The sequence below is a fragment of the Mobula hypostoma genome, chromosome 12 (assembly GCF_963921235.1).
Source record: "Mobula hypostoma chromosome 12, sMobHyp1.1, whole genome shotgun sequence".
Taxonomy (NCBI): domain Eukaryota; kingdom Metazoa; phylum Chordata; class Chondrichthyes; order Myliobatiformes; family Myliobatidae; genus Mobula; species Mobula hypostoma.
Window position 1 is genome coordinate 9,878,029 of NC_086108.1, and position 8,035 is coordinate 9,886,063.

Sequence of the window (8,035 nt, forward strand, 5' to 3'; positions counted from 1 at the left end):
CCGCCTCTTGGACCTGTGAATGGCCAGCTTGCCCAGTCCCAGGAGTTCCACATGGGTGGTCCTTTCCCCTCCAGGTGGCTGTGGATCAGGAGTGTGGGGTTGAAGTGTCAGCACAGCTTGAGAAGCAGCTCCATTCCGGATATTCAAACAGCGGCAAAGGTGGCCTCTTTAAGGGTCCTCTCACCTGGTCTTCTGTTCCTAGATGACTCCTGGGTCAGGGACATAACAAAGAATGAATCTGCTCTCCATAGTCCTATTGCAGACCACTGAGGAAGAACTAGCCCGGGATAGAAAATTCCACTACACTGACCCACCCACCTTACCCCTCACCTGGTTTCACCTGTCACCGGGCAGCAGCTTGTACTCCTCCCCCTCCCCCGACTGACTTCTGCCCCCTTCCCTTCCAGTCCTTCCCTCAAAACATCGAATGCTTATTAACCTCCACAGATGCTGCCTGACCTGCTGAGTTCCTCCAGTGTATAGTGAGTTGATTTTCGCTCTTTCCTATTCCGCGCTGTGCAGACTTGGAGGTGACAGTCCGGGAAGCACACCAGCACAGCGTTGAGTGCAATGCTGCACAACGCCGGTGGTCGGTGTTCAATTCCTGCTGCCGTCTACAAGGCGTTTATATTTTCTCTCCGTGACTGGGCGGGCTTCCTTCGGATGCTCCAGATTCCTCCCACAGTTCAGTGATGTACCGTCAGGCCTGCCGACGCAGGCACCTCCTTCCACCCTGCTAATAGGATTCACCTGCCGCTCACTCCAGACTCGTCACCTGCAGCCTATTTAAACCCAAGTCTCATCCACGGTCCTTGTTCACTCCTTGAACCAAACAGGTCCTTCACTCTCCCTGTCTAAAGCTTACCTTAGTGCCTGTTGTGCTTAAAGTTCAAAGTACATTTTATTATCAAAGCACATATATGTTACCATATACAACCTTGAGATTCATTTTCTTGTGGGCATACTCAATAAATTTGTAGAATAATAACCATAACAGAATTACTGAAAGACTGCACCAACTTGGGTGTTTGGTCAGTGTACAAAAGACAGCAACCTGTGCAAATGCAAAAAGAAAGAAATAATAGTGATAAATAAACAAGCAATAAAGATGAAGAGGCCTTGAAAGTGAGTCCATTGGTTGTGGGAACACTTCAATGATGGGGCGAGTGAAGTTGAGTTGTTATCCTCTTTTGTTCAAGAACCTGATGGCTGAGGGGTTGTAACTGTTCCTGAACCTGGTGGTGCGAGTCCTGAGGCTCCTGTACCTTCTACCTGATGGCTGCAGTGTGAAGAGAGCATGGCCTGGGTGGTGGGGATCCCTGATGATGGATGCTGCTTTTCTGTGACAGTGTTTTGTGGCTGTGCCCAGTGGAGAGGAAGTCTTTACCCATGACTGACTGGGCCGTATCCATCAGTTTTTGTAGGATTTTCTGTTGCTTTTCTCATGTTTTGTGCCCTCCCTCCAAGGCTGGTTACTTTGTGTTCTATTGTTAAAGTATCGTTTACTGCGAGATTGTCTCCGCTGCCCTGCTTTGGAGACAAGCTTCCTGACATGTACGAGTTGCGGTTAGTAAGTTGTGTGCCAGAGCTGTGGTGACAATTGCGAGCTGCCCAGCATGATCCTGGCTGTTTCGATTTGATGCCAACACAGCATCTCACCGTATGCCTCAACGTAAATGTGACAGGTAAAACTAATCTTTATCTTTGAACAATTCCTACAAGACGCTGGAGGTTGGGCGGCGTCTGAGGAGGGAAATGGACAGTCTATATTTCAGGCTGACATGCTTCACGTGGACTGAAGGTCCTTGTTGGCGGGGAGGTGGTGGAAGGGGAGCACTGAAGGGGTGGCGGGGAGGGTTGCAAGAGGGGACGGAGCCAGGAGCGAGGAGCAGTTACCCCCCCTCCCACCCAGATCATTGACTACACAGGCAAGCTGGACCTGACAGTACTCCAGGACACCTAGAGCCAGCTGCAACAAAAATTGATTTTTCTTCTGTTTCGATCTATACAGCATCTGAGTTAATAGTCCAAATAAGAATGATCAATAAGCAGATGTTTCACTCTGTCTCTGGGCATCGATCTGGCCAAATCACTCTGCAAGTGATCCTGATTAGCGCCAGCAGAATCGGAGCCTGTCACTTACAGCTATCGAAGTTCCTTCGGGTGCCGTGGCGCTGTAGCGGTTAGCGCAATGCCAGAGAGGAGAAAAGCTGAAATGGAACTATTGCAGAAACTGGCCACCTGAACCGGGGAGCAAGGTTTGATCCAATCAAGCGCCCCGCCGATTTGGAAAGGCCGAGTGCGGGCTGGGAGCAGCCCAGCGCGTATTGCAGTGGCGGGTCCCAGACCTGAGTTCGGGGGACATCCCGGACAAGTTAAGTGCTGGGCCAGATGGAGTGAAAAGGCAAGGTGTCGGGACTGGAGCCAGGCGGGGGGGGGGGGGGGGTCGGTTCTGCTCTGCGATATTTTACTCTGCTCTCCTCGGCGCTGAGGACGTCTGGTGCTCGTGTCAGCGATTTGCCTCTGTGCGATGGACTGTGAGCTGGGCCTATTGCGGCTTCTCCCGGCTTCAGGTTTACGGACTGAGTGCTGACGCCAGCTTCATTGTTTGCACAATTTGATTTGATTTGATTTGTTTTTGCTCTCTCTGCACATTGGCTATTGGTCTTTTTTTAAAAATTGAGTTCTTTTGGGTTCCTTGCTTTGTGGCTGCCTGGATGCAGGTGAATCTCAAGGTTGTATAATTCATACATACTCTGACAGTAAAATGTCCTTTGAATTCTTCAACTTTCAACTTTGAATTGCAGCTTGGGCGGTTGGGGTTCGGAATTCAATCTACGCCCTCTGTAATTAGTCCCTGTATGTGGAATGTGTGGGGTTCCTCCGGGTGCTCCAGTTTCTTCTGCCACTCGAAAGACATACTGGTTAGACCATAAGATACAGGAGCACAATTAGGCCATTTGGCCCATCGAGTCTGCTCCACCATTTCATCATGGCTGATCCATTTTCCCTCTCAGCCCCAGTCTCCTGCCTTCTCCCCATATCCCTTCATGCCGTGACTACTCAAGAACCTATCAATTCACAAACAAGAGAAAGCCTGCAGATGCTGGAAATCCGAGCAACACACACAAAATGCTGGAGGAACTCAGCAGGCCAGGCTGCATCTATGGAAAAGAGTACAGTCGATGTTTCGGGCCAAAACTTTTTTCCATAGATGCTGCCTGGCCTGCTGAGTTCCTCCAGCAATTTGTGTATATTGCAAGAACCTATCAACCTCTGCCTTAAATATACCCATGACTTGGCCTCCACAGCCACCTGCAGCAATGAATTCCAGATTCACCACCCTCTGGCGAAAGAAATTCCTCCTCATCTCTGTTCTAAAAGGATGCCCCTCTATTCTGAGGCTGTGACCTCTGGTCTTAGACGTTCCCACCATAGGGAAACATCCTCTCCACATCCACCCCATTCGATAGGTTTCAATGAGGCCACCCTTCCTTCTTCTGAATTCCAGCGAATACAGGCCTAGAGCCATCAAAGGCTCCTCATTTGACAAGCCATTCAATCCTGGAATCATTTTCATGAGCCTCCTTTGAATCCTCTTCAATACCAGCACATCCTTTCTTACTTAAGGGGCCCAATACACTAAGTGAGGCCTCATGAGTGCTTTATAAAGCCTCAGCCTTACATTCTTGTTTTTTTCTTCTAGTCCTCTTGAAATGAAAGCTAACATCGCATTGGTCTTCCTCAACCTGCAAACTGTCCTTTGATTCGCTTAGGGTTAAAGCAGGGGTTGTTGGTGGGTTGCTGGGCTGTGCAACTTGAAGGGCCAGAAGGCGCTATTCCACACTGCCTCTCTAAACAAACAAATAGATAAACAAACTTGCTGATAAGGTAATAAGATTCATTGTCATATACACCAGGGGACTGGCTGCCCCGGTCGTGATGCCCCCCAGAGTCCGATCGGTGGAATGACAAGTTGGATTTTGTGCGTGTGTTTGTCCACGGACCGCTGGGAACCGCACCAGCAATTGACAGGATGTCTCACTTAGGGACTTAGGCTAATGATGTTCCTTGCTCATGTGAAGTTCACCGAGTAAGCAGTGTACATTGTAGTCATGTACACAGGACTAGGTACAGCAACTCAGATGAAGGGTCTCAGCCTGAATACATCGACTCTTTATTCCTCTCCATAAGCGCTGCCCTTCCAGGAGGACCAGAACTGGCGTGCAGTGTAACTGTGGATGATTGTCTTCGACATTTCTTTTGCGATCGCAAGACCCTGTTGGACATTGAAAATGTAAGGTGCCGCAGGCTTGTTTCCCTTGTTTGGTGGTGCGACAGTCGGCAGGGGAGCTGCGTGGCCTTGGTTGCAGCGAGGACTAGGCCTCAAGCCGTGGCCTTGCCTGCTGCTGTGTCCAGGAAAGGATACACCGGAGGCGGTGAAGTGTGGAATCCGTGTTGAGTTGTGGATGACTTCCCCGGTCGATGTTGCCCCCTCCCCCTAGTCTGACAGGTGGAATGACAAGCTGGATATCATGCAAGTATTTGTCCACAGACTGCTGGGAACTGCACCATCAACCTGTGGGACATGTCACTTAGAGACGCAGGCTAAATATATAAGTATTTTATTTTTGTGCGACTGTGTGTGGGCTTGCTATTTTGAATGCGCTGTGTATCTTTTGCACCTTGGCCCCAAGGAGCACTGTTTAATTTGGCTGTATTCATGTAACCATATAATATAACCATATAACAATTACAGCACGGAAACAGGCCATCTCAGCCCTTCTAGTCTGTGCCGAACTCTTACTCTCTCCTAGTCACACCGACCTGCGCTCAGCCCATAACCCTCCATTCCTTTCCTGTCCATATATCTATCCAATTTAACTTTAAACCATAGAAACCATAGATACTACAGCACAGAAACAGGCCTTTTGGCCCTTCTTGGCTGTGCTGAACCATTTTCTGCCTAGTCCCACTGACCTGCACACGGACCATATCCCTCCATACACCTCCCATCCATATATCTGTCCAATTTATTCTTAAATGTTAAAAAAGAACCCGCATTTACCACCTCATCTGGCAGCTCATTCCATACTCCCACCACTCTCTGTGTGAAGAAGCCCCCCCTAATGTTCCCTTTAAACTTTTCCCCCCTCACCCTTAACCCATGTCCTCTGGTTTTTTTCTCCCCTTGCCTTAGTGGAAAAAGCCTGCTTGCATTCACTATATCTATACCCATCATAATTTTATATACCTCTATCAAATCTCCCCTCATTCTTCTATACTCCAGGGAATAAAGTCCTAACCTATTCAACCTTTCTCTGTAACTGAGTTTCTCAAGTCCCGGCAACATCCTTGTAAACCTTCTCTGCACTCTTTCAACCTTATTTATATCCTTCCTGTAATTTGGTGACCAAAACTGAACACAATACTCCAGATTCGGCCTCACCAATACCTTATACAACCTCATCATCGACAACATCGAACCTACCTCAACCACTTCTGCTGGAAGCTCGTTCCACACACCTATCACTCTCTGAGTAAAGAAGTTCCTCCTCATGTTACCCCTAAACTTTTGTCCTTTAACTCTCAACTAATGTCCTCTTGTTTTAATCTTCCCCATTCTCAATGGAAAAAGCCTATCCACGTCAACTCTATCTATCCCCCTCATAATTTTAAATACCTCTATCAAGTCCTCCCTCAACCTTCTACGCTCCAAAGAATAAAGACCCAACTTGTTCAACCTTTCTCTGTAACTTAGGAGATGAAACCCAGGTAACATTCTAGTAAATCTCCTCTGTACTCTCTCAATTTTATTGACATCTTGTATGATTGAATGATAATTAAACTTGATTTTGAATTTGAATTTTGCCGTATGGTTTGGAGGTTTGCGTACCTCAATGACTCGGGGAGCTATGTTGTCTGGAGTCAGGGCTTTGTGTTTTGGCTCTTGGTTGGGTCACCCATGCCAAACAGGTCAAAGGGTAGAGGGCAGACTAAGAGTGGTCCACTGGTCCTCCAGGTTTGGAGGTTCAGCTCAGGGCTGACAACACTGACTGGTCAAGCAAAACTGTTACAGAAACAGCAATGAAGAATCTTTCTACATCTGAGTGCGATGGTATTCCTGAGTCTCCACCCGGGACTTGTGTGACTGACAGGAGTGAAAACCGAGAGGAATTTACTGACATGATGAAGGAAGCCCTGAACACCGCCAGAGATAGAGGACCTTCATTGTTGCCCCAAACACCAGCGGTGTAACTGGCAGTAAGTACGTAAGTAATAGACACAGCCTGACCTGCTCAGCTCCTCCAGCATTTTGTGTGTGTCACTCAAGATTTCCAATAGCTGCAGAACCTCTTGTGTTTATGGTATGTGGAGCCCACTGCCAGAGGACGTGGTGGAATCAGACATAATTATTACAGCTCAGCAATTTAAAAAGGTAGGTCCCATGTGCCCCAAGTGACAGGTTTTAAGGTGCCAGTAATCCGACTTTGCCCCTTCTCCTGTCAGTAGAAAGAGTTCTGCTGGGCTTAGTAGCGAAGCCACTTGTGAAGGCCAGGAGCTGTTTGAGATGCGTGCCATTGGGAGCATTTACTAGGTAGTGGGAGCTTATCCACACGCCTACACACCCCTCTGGCAATGACAATTGGGACTCGTCAGCCGTGGTTGGCACCTCATCTTGGAGAGGGAAAACTCTGATCTCAAACCTCCGCTGCCTTGCGGCTAGACCCACTCATGGGGAAGACATCGGGGAATAAACCCCAGAGGGAAAAATCTGGAGTCCCTGAGGTAGTCCTATGTTGACTTCAACACTGACTAGAAACCCCTGTGAAGCTGTCAGTGCCAAACTGAATCAGTCCCCGCCGTTCCTTTGGGTTCGTCAGCTGCGTGGAGAGAGGAAGCCTACTGCATGGGCAACAGCTTGCTCATCATTTCATACAGTACTGGCTTACGTATTGAATGTAGAGAGATGGGATGCAACATTCATGGTCGACCCCCACTTACAGAGAACCTCAGAGAAGAAAGGAACCATTTGCAGCCAAATGTTATTAGTTTGGATGGGCAAAAGGGCTGGCACAGATGTGTTAGGCTGCAGAACTTGTTTCTGTGCTATGGAACTCAGTGACCCCGACATTGGCACACTGAGTGTCTTCAGCAGAAGACAAGGGTTGGGGTCAAAGAGAGAGTCAGAACAGATGTGTTAACGGTCTCTCTGCTTTGAACAATCACGTCAAGGTCAAGCTCTGGGCATTCTGATCCTGTCTCTGAGCTGAGGTCCAGTGGACTGTTCCACGTTCTGCACCTACACGTAAGCCACAATACTTGAGATGGAACACAATTGTAATGGGTGACTTCACTATGCAAAGGGATTGGGAAAATCAGGTTTGTGTCAGATCGCAAGAGAGGGAATTGTTGAATGTCTACGAGATGTCTTTTTAGAGCAGCTTTTGCTTGAGCCTACTCGGGGAAAGGCTAACTTAGGGTGTCGTGTAATAACCTGGATCTTATTAGGGAGCTTAACGTAAAGGAACACTTAGGAGGCAGTGATCATAATATGATTGAATTCATGCTGCAATTTGAGAGGGAAAAGCATAAGTCACATGTTTCAGTATAGAAATGGAATAAAGTGACATTACAGAGGCATGGGAGAGGAGTTGCCCAGGTGGACTGGAGGAGGACACCGGTGGGGATGACAGCAGAGCAGAGATGACTGAAGTTTCTGGAAATAGTTCACAAGGCACAGGATGGATATGACCCACAGAAGAAGGTCTCAAATGACAGGAGTAGGCAACTATGGCTGACAAAGGAAGTTAAGGACTGCTTAAAAGCCAAGGAAAGGGCATGTAAGGTAGCAAAAGTGAGTGGAAAGTTGGATGATTGGGAAGCTTTTAAAATCCAACAAAAGGCAACTAAAAAAGCTATAAGAAGTGGAAAGATGAAATATGAGGGCAAAATATCCAATAATATAAAGCAGGATACCAAAAGTTTTTCAGTTATATAAAGAGTAGAAAGGAAATGAGAATTGATATTGGAC